The sequence below is a fragment of the Mastomys coucha genome, unplaced genomic scaffold, assembly GCF_008632895.1.
Source record: "Mastomys coucha isolate ucsf_1 unplaced genomic scaffold, UCSF_Mcou_1 pScaffold1, whole genome shotgun sequence".
Lineage (NCBI taxonomy): Eukaryota > Metazoa > Chordata > Mammalia > Rodentia > Muridae > Mastomys > Mastomys coucha.
The window spans coordinates 58209903-58225040 of record NW_022196891.1 but is presented as its reverse complement, the minus strand read 5'-3'; the positions used below and the strand labels follow the sequence as shown (position 1 = coordinate 58225040).

Below are 15138 nucleotides of genomic sequence, written 5' to 3'. Positions count from 1 at the left end.
AAGGCTTGTGAGCGTCCCAAGAGTCAAGCTAATGAATACCAGAGACAATGTACGAAATTGTTCTTGGGCAAAGGAGACTGGAGAGAAATAATGGGTGAAGGGAATACATGATTCTAACTGAATCATTTATATATAAAGGGCACTCTCACAAAAATAAATAAATAAAAGGCATTCTATCTTCAAGAAAGCCCAAGGATTGCATGGTGGTAATATACAGCCTTTTTTTTTTTTTCAGTTTAGTTTTGTTTTCTGGTATTAAAAAAAAAAATAGGATATTGAAATGAGATCTCACTATAGAGGGAGGGGGAAACAGAATGCAGAAAAAAAGGTCAACAGGATGTCTCAAAAGGGGATGTGAGGAATGTCAGTTGAGGCTCAAAATATTCTCGGTAGAAAGCTGAAGAAATCGTCAAGGCTCCAGAGGAAGGGCAAGGTCCTCTCAGCGGGATTCTCTCCACTGGAGAGTGTGCAGAGGGGCGAAAGGGAGCCCTGACTGCTCTTTCCTGATCGCAGACTTCCTTGTGTAGGTAAGAGTGCTGCAGGGCTCGGAAGGTGGGTTAAAAAGTCAGCACAGTGTGCTCCAGATTCCTCTCTACAGACTGCACTGGCCGAAGTCCTCGGAGGGAAAACGGTCCTGGGGGTAGCGATGCATCATCAGGCCGGTTTTTCTGTAGATGTTCCCAGCGGTAGAAGGTTTTCCCCCAAGTAGTCAGCTTCAGAATCGGACAGCTAGACTGCCCTTCCTCTAACAAGCAGAATGTTAGCCGGTTTCGGGGGCAGTGAACAGTGTGGTTCACGTGAAGGAACGCTTAGGCCTTTTAGAAACTGGGGCATCAGATCCTTGATGGCCTTTGCTGGCTGCTGTGTCTAGATAAGTCTTTCGATCTGTCGTACATGCTAAAATACTAGGGTCACCTTGATCTTTGGTTCAGGAAGTGGAACAGACAGCCTTTGGCGGGACAACATTGCAATGTTTAAAAGCCTCCAGACTTCTCAGTAGGGTCACCTCAGGAGTTGGGCTGGTTGGAAGGCCCCCTCTGGCTCCTCTTCTCTGGGAAACCACACACTCTCGAGGGTCACAAAATGGCCATTGTGTGTATCATGGGTTTTGCACACATATCCCATCGGTACCTACACCAGTTTCAGCCACTGGTTCGTTTTGAGAGGCGGGTTTTCTCCGATCAGGGATACTGGGGGACAAGATTGCCACCCACAGTTGGTTCCTGATGGCATTTGTGTGGCCATGTAGCTGGGCTTGGTCCCAGGCAGCTAGACTCTACAGGCCAGACATAGATTTAGACACTTAGGCCGGGCTAGAGAAGCTCTCTTAAACATGCCCTTACTACACAGCAAGCTGCTAAAGATGCAGCTTGGAATCACCCGGTGGATGCCCCTTGACCCTTACACTGTATCTCTACCCAGGCTCAGAGGAGCGGTGCCCCTCCCTCGACTTTGAGAGCCTTACTCTGGTTTCCTAGTCCAGTCTCAAATTCTCTATGTAGCTGAGGATGACTTTGAATTTGTGATTCTTTCTCTGCTTTTTAGGACATTAATGAGAGGAGAGGCCCTTGGTCCTGTAAAGGCTCACTGCCTCAGTGTAGGGGAATGCCAGGAAAGGGAAGCAGGAGTGGGTGGGTTAATGAGCAGGGGGAGGGGGGATGGGATGGGGAGTTTTCAGAGGGGAAATGAGGAAAGGGGATAACATTTGAAATGTAAATAAAGAAAATACCTAATTAAAAAAAGAGTAAAAAAAATATTTTTAAAAGAAAAAAAAAAGGGCTGAAATTAAAGGCAAGCATTCTACCTGCTGTGGTAAATCTCCAGACCCTAAAATTCTGTATTTGATGCTATTTGAGCACGAGCAGTTGTTTATGTGTGCGCGCATGCGTGTGTGTGTGTGTGTGTGTGTGTGTGTGTGTGTGTGTGTGCTGTGTTTATAAAGGAAAATGCCATTCCTTATTCATTTAATGACTACTAGAGTGGTAGGGCATTGGGTGAACTTTCTTATTATGTTATTATTGGGTTTATTATTATTATTATTATTATTATTATTATTATTATTATTATTTTATGTTGAGGGAGAGTTTAGAAATAGGGTTTCTCTAGGTAACAGAGCCCTATCCTGGACTTGCTTTGTAGACCAGGCCTTGAACTCACAGAGATCTGCCTGCCCCTGCCTCCCAGTGATGGGATCAAAGGCATGCACCACCACACCCAGATTATTTTTAAAAATAATTAATTTGTTGTTCTATGTGTGAATATTTTGTTTCCATGTGTACCTGTGCATAGCTAGTATGCCTCAATGCCAGAGTGGGTGGTAGATTCCCTGGAATTAGAGTTATGAATGGTTGTGAGCAAGCATGTGGGTGCTGGGATTTGAACCCAGGTCTTCTGTGAGCAGCCAGAGCTCTTAACTGCTGAGCCACCTCCCCAGCATTTGTTTATTATTCTTCAATGACTAAGGGGAGAATTTTTGTTTTTACAACTTTCCTGTAATCTTTAAGATTTATTTACTTATTTATTTTTGATTTCTGGAGACAGGGTTTCTCTTTATACCATGGCTGTCCTGGAACTCTATAGACCAGGGTGGCCCTGAACTCAGAGATCTGCCAGTCTCTGCTTCTAGGGTGTACAGGCATGCACCAGCATGCCATTGCTGCTTTAAGTTACCATTGTGTTTTATCTAGTCATTTAAGCTAGCTTTCTAATTCAGGTCCTTGCTTCTGCACAGTTAGTCCTCAACACTGCAGAAACATTGGCCTTATCAAAGCACAGAGCTAATCTTATTACTCAACATGGCCTTCCATTAACTCAGAATAAAACCCAAGCTCTTTTCATGGTCTTCTAAGCCCTCTGTCATCTTGGATGACAACTACTTCCCCAAATTTGCTTCCTGACACTTTCCCTTTCCTCCTGGTCTCCTCCATACAGAGCTTCCTGCTGTTTTTCAGGAGCATCAAGAGCTGTCATCTCAGGGCGTTTGTTGTTAACCAGTCCTCACCTGCTTAGGATCTACAGACTCTTCAGAGAGAGGTCTTTCCTGACAACTCTGTCTGCAAGACACTGTCTACTGCTCTACTTCTCCTTGCACTGACTACTGCCTGACACTATAAACTCTGATTTTTAATTGTTTATTGATGATGTTTGCCTGAGAGCTTAGATTTCTTCTGTAAAATTTATTGTTGTGGGCTGGAGAGATAGCTCAGCAGTTAGGAGCACTGACTGCTCTTCCAGAGGTCCTGAGTTCAATTCCCAGCAACCAAATGGTGGCTCACAACCATCTGTAATGGGATCCAATGCCCTCTTTTGGTGTGTCTGAAGACAGTGAAAGTATACTCACATACATAAAATAAATAACTAAAAAAATGATTGTTGCATTCCTAATACTTAAATGGTACCGCTTAAATAAGAAGTACTTTAGCTGGATGGTGGTGGCACACGCCTTTAATCCCAGCACTTGGGAGGCAGAGGCAGGCAGATTTCTGAGTATGAGGCCAGCCTGGTCTACAGAGTGAGTTCCAGGACAGCCAGAGCTATACAGAGAAACCCTGTCTCAAAAAAAAAAAAAAAAAAAAAAAAAAAAAAAAAAAAAAAAAAAACCCAAAACTAAGAAGATAAGTATGTGTTCAATTTAAACAGTGTGACCAGATAAAAATTACACAATAGTTGACCAGGAAGGGAGGACAGGACCTTGAAATAAATATCATTTAAAAGGCAGAATTTTGATGTGTAAGAAAAGAGAAATGAAGTTGATATATATGTTTATATATAGCCTTCTAGTATGTGCATGATATGTATGTGTGTGAGTCATGTATACATGTGCTCATGTGAGCATATGCACCCATTTTAATGTGTTATTAGTGTGGGAAAAGACACAGGCACGCTTTGCCACTTTTATGTCTGTTCCAGGAATCAAACTCAGGTCACTAGGCTTTCACAGCAAACACTTTTTTTGCTGAGCCACCTCGCCAGACCCTTCATCTCATATTTTGAGAAAAGGTCTCTCACTGAACCAGGAGGTCCCTTGTTTGACTAGATTGGCTGGCCAACAAGCCCTGAGATCTTCCTATCTTTGAACTCATGTCATTATGTGGCAAGTTCTTTAACCACTCCCCAGCCCAAGGTTGTTATGTTTTATTCTGATAGGAGGGAGATTCAGAAGGGGAACCACGGCAGGGGTATGAGTGCATTATATACCTGTATTTCTATTCCTTTCCTTTGTTTAACCATTTTGAAGGAAACCAAAGCCTTTGGAGAAGAGTTAAAGTATTCAAAAGTTGACCTTAGTAGTAAGTGGCATAAAATATTTAGTGAAATTATTCAATAAAAACTAAGGAGCTAGTCATCTATCTAGAGGGACATTTGACTTTTAACAAAATGATTTTAAACAGGACAGTTAAATTTGCATTATGAAAAAAATAGATTTTATCTTAAGACAAAGAATTGAGACAAAGTCTGTTAGAGGAATGTTTCTTGTAGCTGCAGGAATTTGAGGTAGAGTGGAAAAGAGAACGTAGGAATGAATTAAAGACACAGTTGATAACTTAGGTGGGTAAGAGGATCTTTTTTGTTTGTTTGTTTGTTTGTTTTTTTGTTTTTGTTTTTGTTTTTTTCGAGACAGGGTTTCTCTGTGTAGCCCTGGCTGTCCTGGAACTCACTCTGTAGACCAGGCTGGCCTCAAACTCAGAAATCCACCTGCCTCTGCCTCCCAAGTGCTGGGATTAAAGGCATGCACCACCACCGCCCGGCAGGGTAAGAGGATCTTAAAGCTTTAAGAAATGTAGCAGAAGGCTGACCAGAAACTTCTGACCTAAGCAGGTTGCAGGAGGTGTGAAATTCAGAGTAAAGTGCTGGAGCACCAAGCAGAAATTCAAAGCAAGTTTCCATTGGCTAAAAACCACAAAGGTCAATCAGTGGAAATAGTGTGTGTGTGTGTGTGTGTGTGTGTGAGAGAGAGAGAGAGAGAGAGAGAGAGAGAGAGAGAGAGAGAGAGAGAGAGAGAGAGTATGTGTAAGAGAGTGTGTGTATGTGTGAGAGTGAGTGTGTATATATGAGAGTGTATGTGAGTGAGAGTGTGTGTGTGAGAAAGAGAGAGTGTGAGTGAGAGAGAGTATGTGTGTGTGTGTGAGAGAGAGTTTGAGTGAGAGAGTGTGTGTGAGAGAGAGTGTGAGTGAGAGAGAGTATGTGTGTGAGAGAGAGTGTGAGTGAGAGAGAGTATGTGTGTGTGAGAGATAGAGTTTGAGTGAGAGAATGTGTGTGTGTGTGAGAGGGAAATAGAGTTTGAGGAGAGAGAGAGTGTGTGTGTATGAGAGAGAAAGAGAGAATGTGAGAGAGTGTGTGTGAGCGAGTGTGTGTGTGAGAGAGAGACAGTGTGAGTGAGAGAGTGTGTGAGTGAGAGTGTGTGTGTGTGAGAGTGAGTGTGTATATATGAGAGTGTATGTGAGAGAGTGCGTGTGTGTGAGACAGAGAGAATGTGAGTGAGAGTGTGTGTGTGTGAGAGAGAGTATGAGTGAGAGAGAGTATGTGTGTGTGTGAGAGTTTGAGTGAGAGAATGTGTGTGTGTGTGAGAGAGAGAGAGTTTGTGTGAGAGAGAGAGTAGGTGTGTATGAGAGAAACAGAGAAAATGTGAGTGTGTGAGCGAGTGTGTGTGTGTGTGTGTGTGTGTGTGTGTGTGAGAGAGAGAGAGAGAGAGAGAGAGAGTGAGAGAGTGTGAGAGTGAGAGAGAGGTAATCTGTAGAGAGTCTTGCTATGCATTCCTTTGCCCCTCTCAGTAGGATGAAGAGCTGATTTTTTCCTTCAATTGAGGTCTCCTTACGGAATCTTAGAGAACTATATTTGGTAGGCTTCTTGTGAGAATTTTGAAGGCCAGAAAGTGAATGCTTAGCAGCTTTTTTTTTTTTAAACTGGGGAAGATATACCCAATTATGTTAGAAACAGTCAGCCCCTTCTGTTGGTCAAGAGAAAGGATACATAATACATGTGATGGGCCAGATTATAGGTTACCTAGGAGAGAAAGCCAATATGGGGATCCCTTACACTTTTGCCTTCAAACACTGCCTGGAATGTCAACTGAGTTGTAGAAAACAAGATGGCAAAGATGAAAAGCAAGCAAGTAATCAATCAATCAATCAATCAAGCAAGCAAGCAAGCAAGCATCACACCCCCCAGACAAGACAAACAAGTCCTTGTGGTAATGGAGAAGTAGCATCAAGAAAAATAAAGTATAAAGCCCATGTCACAGAAGGTAAAGGAGTTGTACTCTTCAGACATCAAGCCCTGAGACACCCACATAAATGCCCACAAGGGACCTGTCAGTCCCAGAGAGTTCAAAGCCATGTTACTGCAGGCCACACAATTAGGATCTACCCAACTCTCTTTCCTTTTTCCCCTCTTCCTGACCTCCAACCCCAATCCATAACATCAGTCACTGAGAAGGAGAGAACTTAAGGAAGAAAGAAAAAAAATAGAAGAAAAGAAAATTGCTTCCATTCCTTTTCTTTAATTCAGTGCTTCTCAACCTTTACTGATATGGCAACCTATTAACACAGTTCCTCATGTTGTGCTGACCCCAACCATAAAATTATTTTGTTGCTACTTCGTAACTGTATTTACAATACTGCTATGAATTGTAATGTAAATATCTGATACGCAGGATATTTGACATACAATTCCTGTAAGGGTCGAGACCCACAGGTTGAGAACCACTGCCCTAAAGCTTTCATGTCTGAGTCTCAATTGAGGTTATATTTTTGTGATTTAAAGATGTAAGTGAAGAACCAGCCTGCCACCATTTTAGACCTAAAGACAAACTAGGTTCATTCCAGTTTATGATTAACCCCTGTTTCCCAAGGATTGGGCTATGCCCCACCCTAACTATAAATGTTTCTGTACTTCTTGTTCGAGTAGTGACAATCATGTCTTTGTTTCAAAAAATTGTTTATAACCATCTTGCAATTCTAACTTTGTTTCAAAAGCTTATATGACTACTTATTTTTTTGAATACCTTGCAACTACGTCCTTATTTCAGGAGGTCATTAGGATTAATGTATATCTTTATATCCTGCTCCTGTAACCCTGTCTATTTAATTTGCTGGAAAAATCTCCATTTGGAAACCTGTGAGCTATAAAAGCCTTGTCTCCCTCACATCCAATGCTGCCCCCCTAAACCCTGCCTTAGGGGGAGGCAGCACCTACACTATATTTTCCATGAGCAAACTGAAAAGTCATGAGATTTGCTGGAATTTGCACCAGAGTGCAGGGGGACAGTTTCACTCACTGACATAATTCAAGAATACATTTATGTTTTGACTGTGTCTCCCAAGTCACACTGGTCTAATGTAATGAACACAGAGAATTTTCCATTGGAAGGGGGAGACCTTCAGAACCTTGAAAGCATCCCACATTTATGAAACAAAAGCTTACAATTCCGGCACCAGTTCTAGTCACCAACAACTACGGTAGCATCCTGAAATAATAAAATGCAAAGCAGTCTTTATGTAAGAAGTAAACCTTTGACCCCAGTGTTGTTAAAACAAATGAACAAGCTAAAAAAAAAAAAGAAAAAAAAAGCCAAACCCCCCTCTGTACAAAAATAAAATCTTACACTTTACATGAAAAAGTCATAATAGAAGTCATTAATCTTCTAGTATGTGCTGATAAAAAGAGAAAGGTTGCAATTAAGAAGTTCAATCAAATGGCATGGGCAATGAAAGGCAAGTACAGGTAATGAAAAAAATACCAAGTTAGCCATTTTTACTTAGTGAATTTTATTTATTTAAAAATGCTATTTATTTTTATTTTGTTTGAGCATTGCTCGAGTGTGTGTGTGTGTGTGTGTGTGTGTGTGTGTGTGTGTGCACACGCGCGCTGTGGCATGGTGATCAGAGGACAACTTTGGCTATCTCCTCTTCTATTGCCTGTTCCTGGGATTGGACCAAGGTCAGAAGGCTTCTGCAGCAAGCACTTTTACTTGATGGGCTGTTTGTCTGGCCCAGTCATGGTTATTGAAAAAAAAATTATTAAAATACTCATGCAAGCTTACTTTTTTTACACTTACTTTATATGTGTACGTGTATTTTATACATGTATGAGTATTTTGTCTATGTGTGTTTGAGTACATGCTTGGTGCCCTGGAGGCCTTAAGAGAATGTAGGGTAGTATGTGGGTGCTGAGAACCGAACCCACGACCTCTGAAAGAACAACAAGCACTCCTAATGACTTAACCATCTTCGCAGCCCAAACTTACTTCTTATATTTTTTTAAAGAAAACATTTGTTTTTATTTTATGTATACCTGAATTTTTGTATACCACCAGTGTGTGTGTGCATGAGTATGTGTGTATGTGTGTGCATGTACAGGAGCCTGGAGAGGTGAGAAGACCGTGCTGGATCTTCTGGAATTAGAGTTACAAATGATGAGGTGCCACGTGGGTGCTGGGAGCTGAATCCAAGTTCTCTGCAAGAGCAGTAATGGCTCTTAATTGCTGAGCCATCTCTCCAGCCTCTCATTCAAAGTTCTTACATTAGCTATTGGTACAGATAGGATGGATCTAAATGGAGAATTTCAATTTTAAAGGGATTGTATTATTATGAAACTCTTTTAACTCTTAGGGTGGCCCCTGTGCTTTAGTTCAAGATGGCTGTTAGATAACAGCACTGCATCTATTTTCTAAGCAGTAGGAGAGAAGAGAGAGAGAAAGAAGAGCTCAATTCTTCTCTTTGAAGGAAAGTTCACCCAGTTGCTAATTTCATGGTGACAAGGGAGGCCAAAGTCTTTGCTCCTTTAATCTTGAGTAAATCTTGAGTTCTGTTACTTAAATGGAAGGAGAATATGGATAGTGCAGCAAGTGTTTAGGAACCACTTGAAACAAGAGAAAGACAAATGTTCAGCCAACTCAATAAGAAAACTCAATAACCTGCTGTCTTATTTCACTGAGAAGAGAAACAACTTAGAAATTTCTAGCATAGTTTTGTGGATGTTTTTACTCATTCTATCGTTCACATAATAATACCCAAGGAGTGCCTACAAAAAAGACATGATTCATGTTTTTGCCAGTGAGCTCATCATCTAGGGGAGAAAATCTGTTATGAACAATGTAAATATAAAAGGGGTCATAGGTAGACAAAACTGGATGTCTTAGTTCTTGTGGGACACAGAAGAAAAATGTCAGTTATATTAGGGGGGAAAGGGTATGTGTTCAAAGTTAGGCACAAATCGGTGATAGACTTCAATTAGAAATGATTGCATAGTTTAATATATACCAAAAGGTATAAAGAATGGAGAATGTGGGTCAGTTGGTAGAATGCATGCATAGCATGTCTTGGATTCTGTTTTCAGTGTTCTGTTTTCAGTGTTCTGTTTTCATGGTGGTATATGCATGGTGGTCTGAAGTCTTAGCACTCAGGAGGTAGAGGCAGAGAGGTCAAAAGTTCAAGTTCATTCTTGGCTACGTAGAGAGTTTAGTGCTAGCTTGAGGTACTCATGTTCCTGACTAAGAAATCGAACAACAAAAATGTTATTGAGAATGAGCTATTAAGCTTCTATTCATGTATCATGAGCTTGATAGCATAATACATTTCCACTATAATTATACCAGACAGTCCTGGTTACAAAGAATCCTAAAACCTGAATTTTCATGTGGAGTTGGAAATGATTAACAAAAATGAATGTAGATATTCCTATAAACTAATGGTTTTCTATAGAGGTTATTGCCAACAAATCAGAAAAACATATCGGAGTAGTAAGAATCATCCTAAAATTGGAGAAGTATTAGATACAGTGTTAAGAATCTTTTAAGACATTCTAAAGCATTTGTTGTTTAATTATCACAGCATTTATTTATTTACTTATTTATTTATTGATAGCAAATAGGAAATATATAGACAGATTGTCATTTACTTCATATTAGATATATTATCATAGAATTTAGAAATCTTTTTATAAATTTACATTTTATTTTAATTAATTAATTTTTATAATTACTTTTTAATGTGTCAAAAGGTGAAAAGATTTAAGAAAAGTCTTGTAAGACAGCTAGAGAAAGCCGGGCAGTGGTGGGGCATGCCTTTAATCTCAGCACTTGGGAGGTAGAGGCAGCTGGATTTCTGAGTTCAAGGCCAGCCTGGTTTACAGAGTGAGTTCCAAAACAGTCAGGGCTACACAGAGAAACTCTGTCTTGAAAAACCAAAACCAACCAACCAACCAACCAAACATATACACACACACACACAAACAAACAAACATATACACATACACACAAACAAACATATATACACACACTCACACATACATACATATATATGTGTACACACACACACACATTTAAATGTCAAAACCATAGAATTTTACCAGGTCTGTTGCAAATACTTGAAGGAATTTTGGATTTTACTGCTAAAGCTGTGCTTGGACAAACTGATGTAGGGAAACCACCAGGGAGGAAATTACCCTGCTGAGATGGCTCACACCACATCACACCACATCCACACAGACGCAGGCTACCTCTGTGATTATACAGCTTCTCCCTGTAATGAGACAGAGAGCTCCTCCTTACTCAGTGCTGGTGGGAGTGTAAACTGATGCAGACATTATGGAAATCAGCATGAAAGTTTCTCAGAAAACTAAAATTAAAACTACCATATGACCCAGCTATGTCACTCCTGGGCAGTTACCCAAAGGATGCTAAGTCATACCACAGAGATACTGCCCACCCATGCTGTGTACTGCTCATGCTAGCCAGTAAAGATATCCATTGATGAATGAATAGATAAAATGTGTTACATGTGCCTGCATGCACGCACACTTGTGCACACACAGACACACAGACACACACACATACACACACACACCACACACACACTCTGTGAAAATATGCAGCAAAGTATACAAAACTGGAAATCACTAAGTAAGCCAGACTTAAAAGATAACTACTGCTTGCTTTTTTCATATATGAGTTCTAGTTTCAATTTTTAATGTGTGTATTTATGTGTGTTCTGGTACAGGGCATGAATCTAGAGAGGGGACTGTAGGGAGCAAGTGAGGTCTTGAGATTGTGTGTATTGTTGACATGGTCACAGCCATGTCAAGGATTCCAACGCCTTGGCCCCAGTGGAGGTGACCAAAGCGAGGGGAAGAGGGTCAGAGGGATGGTAAACCTTCCTTGGCTTGGGGTCCAAGTGTGAATCCTGATAGGATATGCACAAAATGTCCCCTGTAGATTTTCTCCCCTCATGTTCACACCCTGAAGGCAGTTTTCATACAGACTACTCCTAATGAGATTAGCTAAACCTGCCTTCTTGTTTAGCTGCATATAATAAGTCCACGTCCTTGTTTAGCTCGATATAATAAACAACCCATGTTCTTGTTTACCTGTATGTAATAACCTACCTGGGAGGTGGGGAGGGCTGTAGCTTCTCCATTAGAGAGTCCGGATTACCTCACTCTGGCTTTTCTGTGTCTGTCTGTGTGTCTATCCATTCTTCATTCCTTTACTGCCCCAGTTAGATCAGTCCCTGCAGCTGTGGAAAAAGGACTATGAGAGGGAAAAAGAAGTCTTAAGGGAGAGGGGAAAAGAATTTAAGACTTGAACCCATGTTAGGATCTATTGTGGGGGACGAACCAGCAGGAAGCTGGTAGGGCTGTGGGGGTGGGGTAGGGAGAAGATCAACAAAGTAGGTATGCGATAAAAAAAACCAATTACTTAGTATGTGGATTTATTTATTCTATTTATGAGTACATTGTAGCTGTCTTCAGACACACCAGAAGAGAGCATCAGATCCCATTACAGATGATTGTGAGCCACCATGTGGTTGCTGGGAATTGAACTCACGATGTCTAGAAGAACAGTCAGTGCTACCAACCACTGAGCCATCTTTCCAGCACAAGAAAAATATCTTAAAAGATTCCTTTCCTATGTAGGCACCAGCTTGACCTTTCCCTGTTCCATAAGTTGTGTAGGTGTTGTCTTCAGCACTGGGGCCTTGCCATCGACTTGTGGAGAGCAACCTATTGTCTTGGTAATAATCTGAGTTGTTTGGGGAATTTTCATGAGACCCCTTTGGCCAACAACTCAATTGGAAATAATCCAGCCACTGTATAAGAGATGGCTAATTGGAACTCCATCTCCCTCATTTAAAGGCTTCATTAGAATCACCTTTGTATAATTTAGGAAGTTTCCACTACACCAGGTTTCCGTATTGGCCCTCAAATGCCCCTCAATTCTAGCTGTCTCTCACTACATTCTCTCTCTTAACCCCTTCCCCTTACATCTACATTCTAGAATCTTTGGTATGGAAAGGTACTCTGCAGGCGACTGAGAGAAATGTAAACAACCAAGCCAGCCTCAAAACCTTTGATCAACAATGCTGTCCTGCTTGCAAAAATATGCCAGGGCAATGGTGGCACAAAGCTTATGGGAATAACCAACCAATGTCTGATTTGATTTAAGGCTCACTGCACAAGATGGAATCCATACCCTACCCAACACTGCTTGGGTGACCAAGAACCTGCAATTAGATAGCTCAGAGACCTAGGGTAAAGTCAAATGACATTAGTCTTGAAAGATTGAAAAAGAACTAGTGATGAAATGAGTCCTAATGATATGCTGCTATACCCAGTGGTCAGTGATGATGGTCGACCATCATCAGAGCAGCTTCCTCCTGTAGCTGATAGAAACAAACACAGAGACCACACCCAGATAGATATTATGCAGAGAAAGAACACTTGGAACACAGAGCTCTACATTGAAGATCTCTATCTAATCCCTCCCCTCAGAGCTCTGGGAACTCCATGGAAGAGTGGAAAAGCCAGAGAGGAGAAGGTGAATCAATTGAGCAAAAGTTACACGAACTCATACAGAGTGAAGCAACAGGCACAGGGCTCACACAGGTATGCACAGGTCCTCTGGGTATATGTTAGAGCTTCCAGTTTTGTATTTTTATGGGACTTTTGAGTGTGTGAACAAGTGGGTCTCTGATTCTTGTGCCTTCCCCTGGGGCTCTTTTCCTGCTGTTGGTTTACCTCGTCCAACTTCAGTGTGATGGTTTTGTTGTATCTAATTATATTCATTTCATTAAAAAAAGATTTCTTTTCAATAGAATTTCTTTACACTGTTAAAAATTACTCTGAATTAGAGTAATTTTATCTAATTGAGATAGATATGTAGATATGTTAAACTAAGCTGGCAAGAGAAGACCCTGAACTTTTCCAAAGATATATAAATGCTAGGTCCTTTAAAAGTTGAAAAAAATACTTTGCCAGGCTTAAAAAGGGGTGGTGGTGGCTATTTCCATATTCCAGATAAAAAAACTCAGAAGCAGAACATGCCAGGGAACTGTACTTACATGTATGCTAAAGCTCAGTGGCTCACATGACTAGGAATTAAACACATGTTGTGAGATTGAGAGACTAAATGAAAATATGTAAGAGCATCATAGATAAACTTTTAATTTTTTTTTTTTTTTTTTTTTTTTTGGTTTTTTCGAGACAGAGTTTCTCTGTATAGCCTTGGCTGTCCTGGAACTCACTCTGTAGACCAGGCTGGCCTCGAACTCAGAAATCCACCTGCCTCTACCTCCCAAGTGCTGGGATTAAAGGTGTGTGCCACCACTGCCCAGTGAAAATTTTATATTTTTGAGTTGGGATTTCATCCCTGGGTGACTTCAAACTCTCTATGTAGCTGAAGATGATCTTGAATTTCTTACATCATTTGCTCGACTAGCCTTGAACTCCAGATGGCAAATATATAGGTGTTAGATGCCAAGTTTATGTGCTGCTGGAGATCAAACCCTGGACTTTGTGTGTGTTAGGCAAATGTTCTAATAACCGTGCTAGATTTCTAGCCCCAGAAAACATTAAATGCAAACTAATCTGTAGTAACAGCAACTTAATAGTTGCCTGAGGATGTAGCAGGTGAGGCTGAATGGACCCAAAGAACCTCTTTGGGATGGTAGCTATGCTTGCTGTCTTGATGGTGGTGATGTTCTTAGAAACATAATTATGTCAAAACTTGTCCAGATTTACATTTTAAAAATGTATAGCTAATTGTATGACAATTATATCTTATAAAACTTCTAAAAAGAAGTGAAAAAAAATCAAAATCAATATCCAAGCAAAGAAATGTTAGGTTTAACACTTCTTCCTTCCTACTTATCTTTATATAACCTATTTTTTAAAGGAACTCACTTATCCATTCTGTGAATTGTAGGTTTTATTGATGTCAATAAAAGATCCCTTAGCTTTTAGGGCTAGACACGGAAATGTCTGTGAGTGAAATTTGTGTGTGGCGTGGGGGTGGGGAGATTAGGCATATTTTGGTGATCAAGTTAATGGGCATGATAGGACTTGTACTGTTTTCTCTACTTTTATATACTGAAACATTTTTATGATACAAAAGAAGCTCTGGGTACTATTTCAGAGCTTAGGGGCTGAGTAGACATAACTTCCCTATTCCCCCTTCCTCCCAGGGTAGGTTTGTTATTTTGTTATTCACTAAAGAGAGTCACTCCTGTAGACACAGAAAAGCAGTCTGATAGATGAATTTCAGACATCTCTATCAGGTATTGAAGGCTATCACCTTCATTTCTTATTAGGTTATAAAAATAGTAAGTCAGTCTTCAAGAAACATTTACACTCTGCCTGACTTCTCAGGATTGAAAACATTTTCTGATTCCCATAAACATATTGCTTGTTGACCATGTTGTGGTTGTCATTATTGATAGTGGTGGTCATTGTCTTCCTCCTCATCTTCTTTCTCTCCCTCCCTCCTTCCCTCTCTTCCTTCATTCCTTCCTTCCTTACTTTTTTGAGACAGATTCTCACATTGTAGCCCAAGGTGTCCTGGAACTCACTTTGTATCCCAGGCTAGTCATGAACTTGTGATCTTCTTGCCACCATACCTGGCTGGTTGAGTGTGTTCTTATTCTGTCTTAAAGGATGACTTTAGTATAGGCTTAGTGTGATTTGTCTAGATGTCTTTGAATAAATAAAAAGGAAGGAGGAATGCTTTGTTACCTCTCGTTTCTCCTTTCTTCAGGTAGCCAGTTCCATTTTTCTTTCTCTTTTCTTCTGTCTGTCTGTCTTTCTTCCTTTCTCCCCTTCCTCCCTGTGTGTGTGTGTGTGTGTGTGTGTGTGTGTGTGTGTATG

General features: G+C 40.6%; 1 protein-coding gene across 1 annotated transcript in view; it reads left to right on the top strand.

Annotated features, from left to right (window-relative positions):
* The first annotated feature begins 403 nt into the window (after positions 1–403).
* Rabgap1l (RAB GTPase activating protein 1 like) overlaps positions 404–15138 on the top strand; it is a 723114-nt gene continuing 708379 nt past the window's right edge. The window contains exon 1 of the mRNA XM_031386689.1: positions 404–527. The gene's annotated coding sequence lies outside the window, so the exon portion shown is untranslated. The remainder of the gene's footprint in view (positions 528–15138) is intronic.